This window comes from Pezoporus flaviventris, unplaced genomic scaffold (assembly GCF_033815535.1).
Source record: "Pezoporus flaviventris isolate CSIRO_AGI_PZ_B2104156 unplaced genomic scaffold, CSIRO_AGI_Pfla_v1 ptg000097l, whole genome shotgun sequence".
NCBI classification, from domain to species: Eukaryota; Metazoa; Chordata; class Aves; order Psittaciformes; family Psittacidae; genus Pezoporus; species Pezoporus flaviventris.
The window spans coordinates 8,899,630-8,919,123 of NW_026892645.1; the positions used below are offsets into that span (position 1 = coordinate 8,899,630).

Below are 19,494 nucleotides of genomic sequence, written 5' to 3' on the forward strand. Positions count from 1 at the left end.
GAGATACCGCTTTATGTTCCTACAGTCTCCAGCAGACTCTCAAAGCTAACTTCAGTTGCAGCCAAATCCCCCACCGCCACCTCTGCCTGCATTGATAAGATGAAAGCAATATAACAAGTTGCACCCACATTTTGCTGTGCAGTTGCATCCCAAGAATACATTAGAGTGGATGAACAGTAGCCTTTTCAGCAGAGATCATACAGCTGCAAAGCCAAAGATCATTGTTATTCTAGGGCAGGGCTAACTTAGAAGCCTCTGTGAAGAAGTTCATGTTACAGATCTCAAAAGAACTCAGTAACTGTCAAATAGAGTTTCCCAGTCTTTGCTGTGGAAAAACTTGCAAAGATTCTCAGCGAAGTTATGCTACTTTGTTATTTACATTCTGCGCTGATACAAAGGGATGAGTTTTGTACAGCTTTTATAAATACACACTTATTAGCAGTCCCCAGGTCAGCTGTCGTGTTCCTTTCTTGGTGTTTAAAGTCTGTTTGAACGTGCTCAGTAACTCCAGGGAAGTCACTACGACCAACAAGGACTGATTATGGGAATGGAAATCCCTCGTTGTCTTGCTGAGGGAGCTCAGACAAGGCTGTGTAATCGGCACAGAGCAGTTCTGCCTGCTCTGTGAAGGGACCCGCACAGAGCACTTGTATCTGGCTCAGGTGCAGCCCAAAGCCCTGGCAAAAGGGGAAGCACAAGCCAAAAGTGACTTCAGAAAATACTTAATTTTCTAGGAATTTGGGGTATTTGGCAAGTATCTTTATCTTTTATTTCCTCTTTCTATTTGGAAGAGCCAGACATTTATATAGGACCTTTGGGTATGTCTGTACTGCAGGCCAGTGGTATAATACTAGTTTAACCTTGGCTCAGATATGTGCATATAAACTCCTAGCTCTGGTAGCAGAACCTCTGTGGCACTCAAAGATGGCTTCAAAACTCCCCTGGGATTCTGAAACACACCTTCAGTCACATCTGTGTTGCGATGGAAACTTTCTTTTCTATGCCTTCACATTCATTGCTCCCTTTGCCATCTGGTCTGGATCTTGTTGGCACAAGCTGCTTTCACAGTTGTCAAACTGCAGTTTGTCTAGGTAGCAAAACCATGTTGCATGTGTTTCAAAAGAGATACTCAAGAGGCTATGGCTGTGTGCAAGAGCTGTATGTGATACACGGGTAGTTCATAAAGCAGGAGGAAAACATCTCTACAAGCTGTTTCTGAGCCTATCCCTGGATCGCGAATTCAGGTTGAATGAGGAGACATGTGGCCTCACAGTGCCTGGCTGGTGCAACAGATGTGCAGAGGGTCTGCTCCTCTACCTGTCATTTCCACTGCAGGAATGAGGAATGAAAGGATTTTGACTGCAAAGAGTGTAAAATGAATGAGGTAGGATGTTTCTCCAACTGATTTTGGCAGCAGTCTGGTGTTGGTTGCACATGCTGAGCAAGATTATCTTGGGCTTAAGGATCCAGGGGCTGCTGAGTGTGCTGTGGTCCTGAGGATAAGAGAAACACTGAGCTGATTTCTAAGGCTTTCTTCCCTCTTTAATACTGCCATTCTGGATGTAATCCTTTGCTCCAAAGTAAACTTTTCCTGTAATGATCTGGTGAGAGGGACAGGCAGTTAAATCACAGTATGATCCTTCATGATTATCTAGGACTGGAAAGTCATAGTAAGAGCCAAGTGCCTTCTAATGTGGTGGTGTTCACTGTCTCAGACTTGCATGGCATAGGTGGTGTCATTTCATATCCTCTAACCACCTTGTCTGGAGAAATGGTTAGGTTTGCCTGGTTGTTGTAATTGTCTTCACAAAGGGCCTGTGATCAGGAACTTCCATCAGTTGTAAAACTAAATACATTATAGCCATTTTTACTAAGTCCTCAAAGCTTCCTGTGCAGCTTGAATTTAGCAAGCAAAGGAAACCATTCAAATTATGCCCATAGTTCTCTGGGGAGAGCTGGGTCTCCTGCTCTGCTCAGCCTGGTTTCCAAAGCAAATTGACACGGGGGCATTTGGAGAAAGCTTTGTAGAAGAGTCCAGATCGTCGCTGTTTTCTCCAAGTAGACCTATTAACCTGTGAAGGAATCTGAGATTTGCACACCCCGAGTTAGGAGGGTCCCTGAGGCGTGTTTTCAATGATCGCGTTATTCACATTCTTGAGGTAAAACATACTCCATTGTCATCACGTCTCACCTTGTGTTTCCTGATATTTTATAGGAGGCTGCACCACTGTGTTTCTGATGTCACATTCAACAACTCTTAGCAGCTTTCTTTCTCCAGGTGGAATACAATCTATTGAGACCATTGGCTTTTTACAGCGTGGTGAAACATTAACCTTTTCCTCTCCCCCAGTCTAGAACATCACACTTCTGACCTGCCAGCTAGGAGACACGGTCATTTACACCAGTCAAAACCCGAAAAAGCTATTTTGGATTTATACCCCTTGAAGAGCAGAATTTGCTCTTGAGTGCTCTCCTTCCTCTCAACCTTTTCCTGCCTGGCTAAAACATTGAAGTTTTTGTAGGCTCCCACATTAAATCCATATTAGCCTGGAGGGCAGGCAGTCCTGTGCCATTGTGGTAAATATATCAACTCACTCTGAAATAGATATGCCTTTTATCAGATTCTTCTTTAATGAGGAAAGAGATTTAATTTCATGGTTAAAAAATTAAAATGAAATGAAAGACGTGATACATGAGCAATGCCATTAGACTCTGTAGGAAAATGGGAATTTTCAGACCAGGTCTAGACAGCAGTCTCTGAAATGGTTAATTATGGAACAGGTAGCTCATTTTCAATGCTTCCCTGAGAAAAGGCTGATGAGCACGTAGTCCAGAGCCTGGAGAGAAAATCCACTTCATAGTAAGTGCATCACATATATTCTCACCTTGGCAAAGTCCATGGCACTTTAATGAAACATAAGGACTAGAAGCAACGAGGGAAAGGGGAGAGCAGAGGTCTCTGTGCACCCTAATCAAGTACACACATACATGTATGTAAGCCTGAACCACCACCAGTCCATGAAGAAGGGTAATACCTGCTGTGTACCAGGCTGTGAGGTGGCCACAGTGCAGGGAGGCTGAATCTGACCCTAGAAAATACTGTTCAGGGACTCCCAGGCCTCTGCGAGCAAACCCTGTAGATTTAATCATCTTGGTCAACGAGAGTTTCTGGTGGTTTGTTTTGCTTTGGTTTTCATACACAATGCAAGAAGTATTAATTCCCTGGACTGCTTTCACAAGAGAAACACAAAAGGCATCCACAGCCTGTTGGTCCCCTCAGTATAGTTTTTATACCCACTGAATCTTTTGCGGCCAGTTTCTGGAAAGGACATGAGTGAAATTGGAAAGCTCAGAACACTTCGTGTGTTCCCTGCCCTTGTTCCTGGGATGTTCGATTTTGTCTATGATGGGATGTAAAAAATGTAAAATACTTTTTTTTCTCTTTTACTGAGGTTAATTTATTCATTTGTACCACAGTGTTGGAACAGGTACAGGTGTCAAGAGTCGCTTCCAGTGTTATACCTGAGTAACTTCCTCAAGTGTCCATTAGCCTGGAGAAGCAAATGGATTTACTGAGGCTTCGCTTGGTATTCTGTCCGTACTACTTCTTTTTCTTCTGCATCTGAGATCCCCCCAGTCCATGTCTCTGCTGTCTGAGCCAGCTGCTGAAAATGGAGTCAAATATTGTAGTGTCCTTCCTGAACTGTAACATGTCTTTAAACATATCTAGCTCATAACAGAGGGCCCCATACCCATAGAATTAAAAGGGCCTTTCTCCCCAGTTCTCCCTGGTTCTCTTACTGTCACTGACTGGCTGCCTGCTCAAGGGCTTCTTACCTTAATGTTTTTCAGTATTATAGGACTGTGACACCTCCTCTAAATAGAACATAGGGTTGCTTATACCTACTCACACTCTTGACTGGTTAAAAATGCCTGCTAGGCCACCTAAACTGCATATTGAATTCAGTCATGTTGCACTCATGTTGTTAGCATGGTGCTCTATGTTAGTAGGAGAGTCCATGCAGCAAGGGTTAACAGCCCCCTTGCAGCCCTGTCTTGAGCGCCTGAGGTCTGGGAGCATGGATAGGGAGGTGGCACAAAGGGGAAAGAAGATTCCTGGCTCCATGGAGTCCTTTTCTTTGCAGCCTCACCTAAAGGAAGAGGAGTCAGTGTTTTAACACGGTTGGTGTCATTCTCCAGTAGTATCCCTGTAAGGGCTGAGCATCCAAAGAGCAGGCAGTTTGTTTGTGGCTCCTTACAGAGAACTAAGGTAATTCAGCTACCCTACGGGATACTCTAAATGCAAAGGAAGTTACTTGACAGCTTGTTTCAGCAGACAATATCACTGTTATTGCCAAATGTTTTCCTTCTGGCTTGCCTTAGGGTGGGCAGATGGGGGAACACCCGCAGTGGATTAAAAACCGGTATTTGTCTGCAGGTACCACTGCCAAACAGAAACCCTTTTGCATCTCACAGAGTCCACACAATCTGCAGACTCTGAACAAGCCCAGTTGGGAAAGAGATGAATTTTTCACACTTGTTTCTCCAACTTTAATAATAATAAAAATATCAATGCAAGCTCGGGAAGGCAACATTCCAGTAACATTTTGCTTTTACTGACTGAAATTTCCCGTAAGATGGGCCTCTGGCTATAGAATGGAAAATGTGTCCTCACTCACTTCCCCCTCAGTACTGGGCGGACGTATAGAGTCTGGTTGCTTTGTGATTCTTGCCAGGGCTGCTGCAGTAGCTCTGTGCTGGTGAGTCCCTGGTGCCATGAAGTCACAGCCACGAGGCTCCCCGTCACTGTAGGCGATGGGGTCGGTGGTTTGTTCCAGGAGATATTCCTAAGCCCTGTGTCACTTCATTACGCAGCAAATTGGGAGCAGACACTGGTAATAGAGACAGAAGGAAACAAAAGGAAAGAAAAAGAAGAGTCATAACACTATCAGAGAAATATGTGTAAAGTCCCTGAGTGCTTCTGCACTGTGGCCAAACGCCAAGTTGAAACCTAAGATGCTTGATGTGCTGAATTCTGAGTTCCCCACCACAATGGCTTTTATATATGTATATACTTTATTGTTATTTAGCAACTGGTAGTGAGATATAAACTTTATTGTGTAGCAGTTACCATGTTGAAGTTGTGGAAAACTACAGTAGGAGGACATGGGCTGCATTTGGCTATAATTGACTGGAATTCATGACACGGAGTATCTTTTGTTGGCTTTACAAAATGGAATCACTTCCTAACTGTAATGAGAAGTCTTGGACATGAGTGTTTTGGGACACTAAAGCACTGGCTGTTACATGAGTACTGCTGATCCTCATTGCATAATGGTGGCTGTAAAAAGCTTTTAAAGAAGGAATAAAATATTTGGAATTTGATATGTATAGAAGTTCCGAGTCCTCTCACTGTTCTCCAGGCATCAGTTTCAGAATTCAGCCTTGTGGGAGGCACTGCCTTTGCCAGAATAAATGCAGTTTAAAACAACAATAGTAGGAAAAACCCTCTCATAATGCAAATGCTTGCCCTAAAAATTGCTTTAGTTGAGAGAAACCTAACTACACTCTAACTAAATCAAGGCTGTTCTGGAGATGACGCATTAGAGATCTACAGCACAAGAGGCTTTTGTGTCTTGGTTGTTTTGAAAACAGGTACTAAATTATTGATACTGATTGTGCAAAACCCCTGAAATGTCTGGTTTTTGTGAATTCAGTTCTCTTCAATTTTGTAAATTAAGTTTTGAAGGAGTATTTGCACAATACTGTCATACAATACTCCAAAAATATGGTGATACAAGAATTTTATTCAGAACAAAACCAGTTTACTTAATTTCTGTTGTTGTGTTGTCATACAAATAGCTGGCAAACAACCTTATTATGTGGGATGGTTTGTATTATTCTGCTGTGGAAGGTTTGCCTTGTTTGCTAGCTCTGAAAGGGAGATAATCTTAAATCTGAGCTAGGACAGGTGGTTACAAGCAAGAGAGGAGGTTTAAACTGAGTTTACTCTTCTGATGTTGACGTTAAGAGACCCCTGAACTCCCGAGGAAATAACAGGGTGCTCCTGTGCTTTAAAGAATGCAGGAAAGGCGATTGGTGTAAGGCGTAGTCAATTATGCATTCTTCTGTCTAACCTGAGCATGTATTTTGCTTCCGTTGTGTTACCTGATGGACTCAGTCTCAGGCTAGGGTGCACTATGCTGACCTATTGAGGATGTGAAGAATTGGTAAATAAGAAAGGATTGGTGTGAGTTCAGTTACAGAGTTGCATTTTTTTGTTGTTAAATTTATGACTTGGATGCTGCTGACAAATTCACTCTGTCTTTTGGCTCCAACTGATTGCAAAGCTGGATTTCTAAAGACATAGAAGCAACGTAAGAAGTGAGCTAACCCATTTGAAGAAGCCTGGGATTCCAGCTGTGTTTAATAAAATCTGAGCTAGCTCTAGAGAATGTCAGTAAGCTAAATCCCATCTGCTTTGAGGTTTCCCTTTGGTCCCAGAAGCAGCCAAATGCAGGATATGAGGAGAGGTGTATAGGCTCCTACCGGAAATGCTGGGAAAAAGGCAAGGAAAAAAGGCCTCCCCCTGCTCCTTTGGTCTGCTTTTACGATGTGAACTCACTAGTGACACAATGCAGCGTGTTGAGCAATACACAAAGAGAAAGCAGGAAGACCTGTGTACCCCTCCCTGCCATCTAAATGGGATCATAGAATCATAGAATAGTTAGAGTTGGAAAGGACCATAAGATCGCCTAGTGCCAAACCCCTGCCCCAGGCAGGAACACCTCACACTAGAGCAGCTTGCTCCAAGCCCCGTCCAACCTGGCCTTGAACACTGCCAGGGATGGAACATTTACAACTTCTTTGGGCAACCCGTTCCAGTGCCTCACTACTCTCACAGTAAAGAACTTCTTCCCTATATCTAACCTGAATGATGAGCTCTGTGAAGAGCCAGCATCACCTCTCACTTCTCCCATTGCTGCGCTATGCCCATAGCCATTTTACAATGGGCAGTGCCAGGAACTGGGCTGGTAGGTCAATGCTTCTATCTTTTGTGCTTGGGTGCTAACTGGAGATGAACAGCTACATCAGGCTGGGCAACTCTGAGGACTCCTGTGTGTGAAGTAGGGTTAACCATGCAGATGGTCCCTGGCAGTCTTTACAACTTAGATATGATATCCCAGCTGATCAGGGAGCAATTCTGACTAAAACCAGAGGAAAGGAATATGCTGACTAGCACTTTTCATTAAAAATCAGCAAGACTGGACCTGGGGATCGAAGAGGAAATTCTCACAAGTCTGTTTTTCCTTGACTGTATTTCCTTTTCTGCTATCAAGAACAGAGGGAATAATTACATAAATGTACCTGTCAAAACCACTTTATGAGTACTTAAGAAAGCCAGAATTCTATTTCAAGTATGTGTATTTATTGTGCCTACCAGCTCCCTTCCCCTCTGCTCCTGGGATGCTGCTCTTGAACCTGAGGTTCAACATCCAAAGTTCGTTCTACTTGAAAATGAACAGATTATTCCAACTCTCACACTCAAACACTTGGCTGGTCTGTCTGGCTTCTGTCTGTACTGTTCCAGTGAACCTTTCACCTCTTCAGCTGATTGCAGAATCACAAGCAAATGATTGGGAATCACAAAGCAAATGATGGGTTCTCCATCAGCCACATTCCTGACTTTTTTTAATGACTTTATCTGCTGCTCTTCCCCAAAAGCTGGCTGGAGAAGTTAAACATCCCTGTTTGCTAAGCTGTGACCATGATTTATTAGTTTAAAATGATTTTAGGATATGCTTTGAAGACTATAGAGACAAAAGTGTGTAGAACCAATACAAACAGGTAGCTTTTAGTTGGTTTGGGATACTTCTGTCTCCTCAAACACAGCTTGAGATTTCTAGTACTTGGACAGGCACACAGGTCTCTTTCTCTCTTATGGGGGTGCTTTGGATATTTCTATTGGTTTATTTTGGATATTTCTATTGGTTTATCCCCCTCTCTCTTTTACATCAGTGGAATAGGACTGTCTTCATAAAAGCCAGAGAAACTGTGCAAGATGGACACAGTCCATCTGCTTATCCTCAAGTGGGTCTTTTATGGATGGTCTTGATAGAACATTGATTGCAATGCTTATCATACACACTAATCTGTCTATACACTTGCTTACCTTCACTCAGAGGAATGCCAGTGATGATATGCATGATAGGATGCTTATAAATGTGTCTGAACAGCAGCTTTTATTTCATGTCCAGAGGGTACATCATTGAAGGTCCTTCTGCTGCATTTTCCTACAGTGTCTTCCTGTGACAGAGTTTTACTTTAGCATGAAGACGACTGTTGTGACCAGCTTTCTGATTTAAGGTCACACATGGTTACCTGGATAGCCAGTGAGTCTTGTCTCTCCAATTAGCAAATACTAATCACTGCACAGTGATTATCAAACCCACCACCTTCAAGTCCACGGATCCAAATCCTTGCAAAGTTTCTCTTTTGTTTTGTGGGGGTGTATGTGTGTGTTTGCATGTGTACATTTGCTATGGGTTACCTGTTAAACAACTAAACAGTCTGGGTACAGCTTTTAGAATGACTGCATTGCCCGAAGCATGAGTGACTAAACTGAGCTGTAATCTTCTTTCTTTGATTGTTTTCTCTCCTTAGAAATGAACTTTCCACTGTTTTCCTCAGAATAGAGACGTATTACAGCAGAACCAGGGTGTTGTGTACTGTGTATCGATAGCTAAAAAATACCCTATTTGTCATGTAGGCTTCTGGCTGGGTATTAGAAAGGCTTGACCCTTGTGTTTGCTTTCTCATTCTGCTACTGCCATGTTTAATTTTGGTGTAGTTCCCTTTCAAAACAAGTGCTATACTCTTTGCCAAGCTTGTTTTATAAACTGAATTGGGTTTGGTATAGCTTATTGTGCCCTGGGGAAAGATTATATTAGTTGCAAGGTTCCGTCTTATTCTTTTTCTGTGTAAGTGCTTTGACATTTTTGAATGAAAGGTGCAGTTGGGACTAAAGATTGCTTGAACTCATGCAACCATGTCTCTGGCTTTTAGTTGTAGCACGGCATGGCTCACACTGAATAGTCATTTAAGGAAGTAGTTAGCTTCCACAAGATATGCTGGTTACACCTTCAGTCTCCTTTTTCCTAAGAAAGCAACTTTTACGTTTAATAACAGCAGAGATGTTGATGTGACAGTTGTACATTCCTGCACAGGGGTAGCCTCATGCTTATGTGAGGTGAATGGTCCATTTCTGGTGCTCATTTGGCACCTCTTTTAATGACTGAGCGTGTTCTCTGGGAGCAACATCTCACCTGGGGAAGCCCATCTTCCAGGCCCTTGTTACTACTTAGGGCCATTGCTTAGTCCAGAAAGGCACTGAAGATTATGAACTGTCCACAGCTTCTTTGGGGGGTGTGCAGGAGGTGCATGTGAGGTGTTAATGTGGTGTAAATCATGACATATGGGTAGCAAGTGCCATCAAATTCCTACCCAAAATTAAGTCACATTCTCGTTAAACAAACCATACTTGATAGACCAAGCTAGAGACCAAGGGAACATTGTTATCACTGCACATTGCTACCTTTTTCAGCTACCACATTCATTAGATGCCCCCATTTCTCTCTAAGGGAGTGAGGTAGAGCAGTCTTGTGGGTAATGTAGGTTGCCTTCCCCCTTTGTGATGACAGTTGGGTGGAATTGTATCATGTTTTCCAACAAAAGGTTACTTAGGTGTACTCACCTCTGTTTGTGCTGTGTAAGTACCCACCACCCTTCAATCTTTATTAGCATTAGGAACCCTCAACAATGTAGGGCATATACTGACAACAGCTATTGTTATATTTGAACATGTTTCCTATAGAATGGATGAGTACTAAGGACTTTTGCTTTGCTGTATTCATTACTTAAGCTGCAGTAGGGAAACTGTTTCTGCAAGACATTTAAGGATCTGTTTAGCATGATTAGCTGTAATTTTGACATTAATAATCTTAAAAACATGATTACAGTAAAGTGCATGGAAGTATTTAGGGATGGATAGAAGCATGTGCTTAAGTATTTTCATGCATGGAAGCACTTAGAGGATACAAATTGGTGTAGTACAGAATAAAACCTTTACAGCAGTTACTTTCCCTGTGTCATCTATGGATTAATAACTTATGATTAATGGTAACATGCTGATAAATGCTTTATGCTATTCCACATAGGGGCCTTGACTTTCTCAGTCCTCAGCGATTTGGTACAGTTTTCCTTGTCACTCTTTCTACATAGTGAAAGCTATGTTTTGTCTCATAATAATAAAGTCTACTGTAAGTATAACAAAAGATGAAGGTGTTTATGAAAATTGCAAGTCACTCTGTGTCACAGACATTCACATCAGCAGTTTGAATGGAATATACTCATGTCCTACGTAGTTATTATTGTCTATTTACTATTTTTTTTCAGTGAAGTTTTGATTTTTCTGGAGTGAATTTTGAATCTAGGTTATCTTTATGTGTGGTATCACCAACAAATTCTTGTCTAGTGTGTATTATCAGTGTGTTGAAGTCTATCTTGTAAAGGACATTTATTTCATACATCAGGAAGGGACATGATCAAGGTCATCTCTTCAGAGCAAGGCAGACCTTGTATTAGCACCCAGTTCATCTGGCTCCACTCTCAGGTATCCCTTAACAGGCACATCACTTCTTTTCATCAATGTGATAAGAGACTTTGAAATAACCTTATTAAACACCAACATCTGCTCCATTACCTCTTGTTTGTGATTAAGCCTGTGGCCTGTACAGGTCATACAAATGCTGCCAGGGTACACTTAGCTCTTAAAAGAACAGTTAAAGAAGGGCTAAATGTTATCTCTCACAAGTGTCTTCCTGTGTACAGGCTGTACGCAAAGTCAGTGGGTTTGCTCTCAAACAGCTGCTTCCTATTTATTTAGGGAATGAATGCAACCCTGGGGAAACGGTCTGATAATAATAATAAGTTCAAATAATAGAGGAAATTTCCTTTTTGGAGATCATCTCTTAAAAATTCCAAAATTGACAAGTATGTTTTTGTAATTTAGTGGTTGGTGTGGTACTTAATGAACATTTTTAATGGACATTATGGGGCTTCAACTTTACTATCTTTACATGTGCAGTTGATTCCACTGAAATTCTCAGTGGTGCTGATCTGTGCAGCAATTGCAGACTTGTGCCTTCTGGTACAAACATTGGTCTATTTAGGTCAGACTTCCCCTGAGTCAAGAACGAGCTTCTGCGTTCTCTGATACCAAAACTGTGAGCACTCTTCCTGCCTTTTTACATGGGTTGCAATTATCAGGATCAATCCAGCCTCAAAGCATGTCTTCAGCATGGTTGAGCATGGTCATACCACTGCTCATAACGTTTGGGAAAGGATAGTCAATGTATGACTGCATAAATTAGATCTGAATAGAAGCACTGGACAAGTAGCCGTAAGTCTAAGGTGCTTGAAAGCCCTTATTCTATTTGAGAGTTATCACATCAGGAAATGGAGGGTATTAGCATAGAGGCAACATGAATTGCTGCAAATAGCAGATATTTAAAGCAATAGTTTAGATATTTAGATATTTTCTGGGGAAGCTGGAGTGTCCTCTTGTATATTAGCATTGAGTGGTTCTAAATAAATGCTCTCTTAGAAATCAAAGTGTGTTTGCAAATGCTTGTCAAGTAAGAAGCAGTGAATGCACTGGGACAGTGATTTGCTGAAAATTAATGGGAAATCAACTGAAAAGCAGCAGATAAAATCTTAGCCCAAGAGCCAAAGGTTTAGCAAGGTTGCCAGAATACTCAATGTGAACTAAACTTAACTGACCTGTTTCTGGCTACAGATGTAAAGGAATCAAGGCAATGCAGACGTAAAGACAAAAGTACTTGTACTCGATTCTGTGCCAGTGATATCTGTTGAATACAGTCTCAAAAGACAGCAGGTGGAAGTGTCATGGTTTAAGCCCAGCAGGTAACTCAGAACCACGCAGTCACTCGTTCACTTCCTTCTTCCTCTTCCCGCTCCCGGAGGGATGGAGAGGAGAATGGAGAGAATGTAACTCCCACAGGCTGGGATAAGAGCAGTCCAGTAACTAAGGTATAACACAAACCACTACTGCTGCCACCAATAATAATAATAATAAGGGAAATAACAAGGGAAGAGAATATAACTGCTCACCACCCGCCGACCGATACCCAGCCCGACCCGAGCAGTGATCTGGGTGTTCAGGATAACTCCCCCCCGTTTCTATCCTGCGCATGACATGCTGCAGTATGGAATACCTCTTTGGATAGGTTGGGTCAGGTGTCCTTTCTCTGCTCCCTCCCAGCTTCCCGTGCCCCTCCTCACTGGCAGAGCATGAGACTGAAAAGTCCTTGACCTGAGTAAGCATTAGTTAGCAACAACTAAAAACATTAGTGTGTTATCGGTGTTGTTCTCAGGCTAAAGTCAAAACCACAGCACTGCACCAGCTACTAAGAAGGAGAAAAATGACTGCTACAGCTGAACCCAGGACAGTAGGGAAAGGATCAAATGATGTAGTGAAGAAGGATCAAATGTCTCTGGAAATTACTTGAGACAAAAGCATCAGTTGTAAGAATGGAGCATGGAAAGGATTTTTAAAGTCATCTCTCTTTAAGGATCAACTCTGTGATATTATAGTTGCTGTTTAAATCTTGATTTTTCGTCTTCCTCTCAACATTAAGTAATAGAAGCTGTCCTCAACAGGATGCATTTCACTGGATCTAAATCGGTGCTGTTTCTCAAGCTGGCTGTCTTGCTTGTCTCCACTTTATGCTGCTTTTGAGCATTGTCCTACTCAATATTAGTTTCCTATGAGAAATTCTTTTCCTTCCAGCCACAGGCACTGAATATTTCTGGCTCCTAAAACTGTCCAAATCAAGTATCCGTTTCTCTGCCCTAAGGCAGTATCATCTGGCTGGCCATTTATGTCTCATATGTTGTATTCCAGTGGCTCACTGCATTCCCAGCTGCATGTTATTGAAATCAGCTGCATTATGTGTGTACCAAGGACTTCTGAGGCTACACTACCAGTGGTGTGAATTCCTCCTGTGATTCATGTCTTCACATTCAGGGCAGCTTCCACCCTCTCAAATATGCTGGTACGAAGCAGGTTATTCCTAGGACTGGGTGAACCAACACAGGTATGAAATGGGAACTAAGTCTGATTGCCTGTGTTGTACAATTTTGTCCCAAGATAATAATATGCATAACTTTTCCTATTCACTACTATTTTCCAAAGTTGGTCTCTTTCATACTTTCATAAATAGCAAGATGCTCCTAGATTTGTCCATCTGTTATGATCTTCCATACGTGTTTGAATTTTATCTCCAATATTATCTTAAAAGTGCATAAAACCACAGCAATAAATTCAAGAGCATGAAGCTTGGTGCTCATTTAATTTCTCCTGTTCCTTTCATATAAAAAAATGAATTGCTACCTACATTTAGCTAATGAAAGATGATACCACAGGGTACAGAATCCAGCTTCTTAGAGATCCCAACCTAAAGCTATCTTTCTGATTAAAATACATTTTCCTTGTTCTTTCATGTTATCATTTGCTTCTGACTCAGTGTTTCGTTCAGTTGCAACAGAGTGTAATTAAAGATGGGTGAGCCCAAAAAGATAAAACAAGAACAGGCCTGAACTCTTACCTGAAGCTCCCTTCGTATGGAATAATGTTGGAAAGTCAGGTAAGTGGGTGGAGAATTATTGGAGAAAAAAATTAGTTTAAATTTTGATTGAATAAACGTTGACAGAAAAGCTCCAAAACCACATTCTGCAGGTGGCTTTCCACAATTCACACACAATCTTGTTTTAGACTTGTAGGCATGGATAATGAAAGAAAGTGTTTTGCAAATGTATGCGGAAGGGCTGCTGAAGTAAGAGACAGTGAACGATTCAGTGCATGGGGAAGAGCTTTTTCTGAGGCAGATTTTGTTGCAAAACTTGTGTTATATGTCACATTAAATTTATGGCTTTGAGTTCATGTTTTAATTGAGTTTACCAGGACTACATAATTGGGGCAGAGCTCACCCAGGCTGGTACCAGAACCATCTAGAGAGTTTTCTGAGAATTACACATAAAAATGGGAGGCTTGCAAGTGGCTGTATACAGTAACCTCATTGCCTTTGAGACTGGTGGAGGTGCAGGTAATGATGGGATAAAGGGGAATGAATTTAAGCTGAAAAAAGGGAGATTGAGATGAGCTCTTAGGCAGAAGCTCTTCCTTGTGAGGGTGCTGAGGCACTGGCACAGGGTGCCCAGAGAAGCTGTGGCTGCCCCATCCCTGGCAGTGTTCAAGGCCAGGTTGGACACAGGGGCTTGGAGCAAGCTGCTCTAGTGGAAGGGGTCCCTGCCCGTGGCAGGGGTTGGAGCTGGGTGAGCTTTAAGGTCCCTGCCAACCCAGACCATTCTATGTACAGAACAAGGTTTATTTTAAAAACTGTTGGATCAAAGAGGATCCGATGCCTTTACCAGGGATTAGTTAACATTTCTGAGCCTCTCTCCAAGAGAGGCTCATTTCTTGTCCTGGGACATGCCTGTTACAAAACACAGCATGTAAAAAATAAACTCAGAGATTAGAAATGGGTGTTCATCAATGGCTGATGCAGCGACATCACTGGTCTTAGTGAAACTCCTGCTCCCAGTGCTTTTTGAACCCTTCTGTAATCAGTTGGATGAGGGGATCTGTTTGGAAAAATAATTTGTAAAAACTTCAAAGAGTTTTTGTTTGGTGTTTGTATCTTCTGTCAGCAGCAGCTATTTGAAAATAACTAAAATCTGTGTCACGTGCTGTGGAAGGGAGCTCAGTGATAGCGCTAGACATGAAAGAATACACGTTATGTATGAAAGCCACAGCAAGGAAAGCTGAAGTAGCTCAGTGAACAGAGCAACTCTACTCTTTAAGGTCTCAAGAATAATGATTCTCAAATGGTGATTCAGAATTTCAGGGTCAGGAATTCTCCCATCCTTGCCCAAGTGTGTTCCTGGCAGTGCTGTGCCTGTGAAGCAGCAAAAAGTGATGTGCGAGTCCTGGAGCCTGGGAAAGGCCAGCTGGGTGCAGAGACATTCGGAAAGAAACATCAGCAGCAAGGCCTGAGGAATCAGTTTTTATCTTTATGAGCATCCTTGCTCCTGAGAGAGATCCCTTTTCTTTCCTACTGGGCTGTCCCACTGCCCCTTGGAAGCGGTGAGAAGAGTTTTATATTCACTGTCTTTAGAAGTGTTTGGGTAACTCTTGCTTTCTTAATTTTCAAGCAGAAGAGTGATTTTATGCCTTATCCTAGAAGGCAGACCTGAATGTTAAACATTAATTTTCCTCTCTCGCCCTGTGCCACCAACACCCCCAGCAAAAACAAACCCACCCAAATTAAACCCAAAGCAATAGTGGGCTGAGGTTCAGGCAAGAGAGAGGTAGGCTTTTAGTACCAGATAGGAGGGAAATGAGTGTTAATGACTATCCTTTAACCGTGGTCTTTACTTTTTGCCACAAGCCTGAGGTTCAAGGGTAGTCAGAGATAACAAACACCCTGAAAAGGTCCCAGATGAGCACTCTGGGTGTCACAGATATCTGTGGCCTGGGAAGCAGGGAGAATGGGATGAAGGAGAGACCACAAGGCTCACAAAAGTGGTTGGATTATCTTGGCACACACGCACCCACGTAATCTCTTTTTATCAGATCTGAGAAGAAAAGGAATCCCTCCTGTGCCGTTTGCTTGGGCTTTTATATCCTCTGCTCTTTACAAAGAATCAGGCTAGGGCTCCTCTCATTAGACTTTCCTCTTGATTTCTCCACTCATCTGCCTATGGCTTTTGAGAGAGCAGGACTACAAAAGGAGGTGAAGGAGATCACAGGCTTGAAAATATGGGGATTTGCCAGCTCCTTATCTTGTGTTCATCTGTATCCTTCAGCTGATCCAGTGGAATGAGGTCAATTAGCACCAACTGCATTTCAGCTCCATTATATTTTGTAGGAGTTGAAATCCTGCGGGTTTCCTCTGATTTTTATTGGAGTTTGCTACTCTTTCACAATGTTAAAATAAAGGGGATGAGGGGATTAAAACTCCTGATAATTTACTTGCTGATGCTGTAAGGAAAATATTCTGCTTTCTGAGTCATTTGCCCTGAGCTGACTTTCTTCTTGAATGGTTCAGGGGTTTCCTTCTTTAGCCATAAATTGCATGCAAATTCTTAGTGTGTGTGTGCCTGGGGATGACAGTGTGTGTGTATGTGAGTGTGCCTGTGTGTCTTTCAGAAGCTAAGCCAAAGAGAGGGGCTGTTCCTTTAAAGCAAAACTAGGGGAAAAAAAAATGCCTTCAGGCGTCCTATTACAGTGGAATGAGCCAGGGACCGGGATTTGCAGCTCAGCTATATAAACCCTCAGAATCTGGCTGATCTGACCAGTTTCCTTCGCTGTCAAACGTTTCTGCCTCTCACACACTCACCTGCACGTAACTTCGCCGAGTTTTTGACAGGACGGCCGCGAAGTCAGAAGCCAGCAGCTGACTTTAACATCCTATTTATTTCATGGAGACTGCTCACAGCGGGATCTGAGCTCTGTCAGTCTGTAAGGTAAGTCCCTCCTGAATTAAACCCTCTTCTCCCACGCAAGTTTGAGATGCCATAGTCCTCTGTCATGACACTTGTAGACACTGTCTGGATGGGCAGGGGTCTTACTAGGGGCTAGTTTTGAATTGGGGCACAGCTGGTTTTATTGCCTGGTGCAACAAGAAATGTCTCAGTGATATCAATCTGATCCAATGAATGAATGAAGGATGAGTTAGTCGGATGCTGGACACCTACAGAAATAGAGGCAGAAACCTAATTGGCAGGAAAGGTAGAAAATCAGATTTGGGGCTTCCTCTTGGCTACTGAAGTGATGTAAACGTTTCCCTCATCCTTACCTCGTGTGCCAGACTAAATTCACTTGCAGTTCTTACACCTCCCAGGTAAACTCTTCCTCTGCTGTTGTGTCTGACCCGAGAAGTCAGGCCCCTTCCCTTTGCAGTTTGCTGTCTGCACACTTAATTGCGCTGGAGCCTTTGTCACCTCCCTCCCTGCCCCCCACTGGGCTCCAGTTTCATTTAAAGTATAGTTAACACCAGTCTGTAGTGGGGAGCAGAAGACAAAGGAAGATTCAGCTGCTATCTAATTACCGCTGCTTAAACGGGAGGGCTCTGGGAGCCGGGTGGGTGAAATTCTCCATCCTCTTGGAAAAACGGAGACCCTTTACGATGTGCCTTATCTACTTGCTGCCTCGTGCACAGAGATTTTCTGCATGACTGTGTCTGCACTTACCGGTTAGGCTCAAATTGGCTTAAAATAAAGAAGCGGATGGGGAGAAGGTATCGCCCTCAGCTTCGTTTAGGAGTTAAGCCCACTTAAAACTTGATGTTACATCACCTCTGCAGACTTGCTCCTGCCTGATTTGCTCTCTGGCTCCTAGAAGACAGAGGTCTGGGCAGTTATTCTAAACTTTGGAAAAGTATGTGTCACCCTATGCAAGAGAAGCTCGTGTTCAGATTGAAATGATGGGACATATCCTCCTGCACAGCGGAGACCTCATAAAATTAAGAAGCATGATGAAGATATTTATCAGATTTTCCTTCATGTAACACATAGAAACCAGTGAGGTACATGTAACTATGGACTGGGTAAAGCCTTATTGTCGTGATGCTGTCTTTGGGTTTGTCTCCCAGTTTATTTTTTCTTTTAAAATCATATTAAGTAATGGGAATTCATTTTACACTCTTCCTGATTATCATTATATGTGTTGGTGTTCTTTATTATGCTGGGGTTGTTCATTTGCCTTTCAAAGCTGTGAAATCTTAAAGGTGCTCTAGTCTGAAAATGAGTTTTCTTAATGGTTCAGGGACAGTGGGGGCTTGTGACAGCCCTTTGAATCCCAGGAAGACTGACAGAAAAGTGTTATGATGCCTTTTCGTTTCTTTTCTTTTACTGCTGTTGGGAGCTTGGGAGCAAATGCTTGAGCAAATGAAATTGTTCAGCCAAAATCGAATCCATCTCTCTGCAGTTCACCCTTTCTGGCAGTGAATTTTGAAGGTACTTGGAAGAGTTCTCAGGGTATTCCCTTACACCTCTGCACCTTTACTCAGGAAAGGATGCACATCTAGGCTGAGCAGGACCACTGGCAGCTGGAAAGGGGCAGAGTAAGGGGGCTGCTGTACAGGGGATGCTGTATGGGGAGCTGGTTACCCCCACCCTCACGGACCCTCTCACAGTCACTATCCTCAGCAAATTGCTACTCGTTTCCCATACTTTTTTGCTCATTAATTTTAACCTCTGGCTCCTTTCAGCCCAGGGAAAATTCTTTGCAAGTTCCAGTCCTTAATCCTATGCCTACAATTACTTTATCAGTGTTTCCAAAGCTGTAAAAGAGCCAAAGGATCTGCTGAAAAGCATACAGCCTGCAGATGAGAATGTCATGTCTCATTTGGAGGGGAAACTGATTTTCTGCTAAAGAAACCTCATCGAGGTACATTGGTAGTGATAGGCATGTGAAAAGAGAACCAGCCAGATCCAAACTGCCTTTTGAAATAATGATGTTTAATGATGCTTAGAATTTACTAGGAATATCCCTAAACTCAGATTAAAAGTCCACAAAAATTATGAGTAACTGTGTTAGCTGGAGACTTTTGTTAATGCAAATTATACATATATATTTAATCCCAGCTCTTTAAGACTGGATTATTTCTCCTCAGTGTTCACTTAAACTTAATTATTATGTTGCTAGAACAGCATTTCTGAAGGTGTTTGAAGTTCAGGTCAGGTGGCTTATTTTTCATATTACTACTTATTATAAAATATCTAAAAAAATCCCAAACCTACTCAACTATGAAGATGTTCTGACATGTTCCACTCTAAAGGGACTGTCAAAATCTGCTCTTGACTATTGTTTCCCTTTTTGATAAGAAAATGAGACTAATGGCTGAGTCTGCTTCTTAGGACTTTTCTATCCTTTTTAAGATAGAAGTAGAACTGAGGAGTGTGCATTTGAAACACTTGAGAAGTGATGCTGCTTTGGAGCCTGGGTTTTAACCCTTTCATCCTTTCTGGTGATACTGTTTGAAATACTGGACTTGCTTGTGCAGTTCTCTGCCCCTTTCCTGGTACAACACAGCAGTACATCTGTTCATCCAGCTTTGTAGGCTGTGTCCAGAGGTTTGGGTGGTGCTAACTGGCAGTGAAGTGTACTGGGGTGTATAATGCTTGTCTGCTTTAAATTATGTCCCATATTAGCAAATCTATAAGGAAGAAACAGCGTTTATTCAGTTGGCCATTTCCATTATTGAACCCACATACCTTCTACCTTGAATTTGGAATCTAGCCTGAATTTAGCATTTGGAAGTAAATGTAAATGCAGAGGGTGGTGTCTGCTTTATCAGCAGTGACACACGCATCTGTCCTACCCTATTTACTGAAACATGAGAAATGAGA

The 19,494-nt window shown here is 42.4% G+C and overlaps 1 protein-coding gene across 6 annotated transcripts in view; it reads left to right on the top strand.

The window, feature by feature from the left end:
• The first annotated feature begins 1,243 nt into the window (after positions 1 to 1,243).
• The window catches only part of TNC (tenascin C), an 87,444-nt gene continuing 69,193 nt past the window's right edge, over positions 1,244 to 19,494 (top strand). The window contains exon 1 of one of the 6 annotated variants that reach the window (XM_061476958.1): positions 1,244 to 1,384. The gene's annotated coding sequence lies outside the window, so the exon portion shown is untranslated. Of the gene's footprint in view, positions 1,385 to 16,330; positions 16,609 to 19,494 lie in introns of those variants that run through there. The other 5 variants (XM_061476962.1, XM_061476957.1, XM_061476959.1 and 2 more) reach the window with 5 other exon arrangements.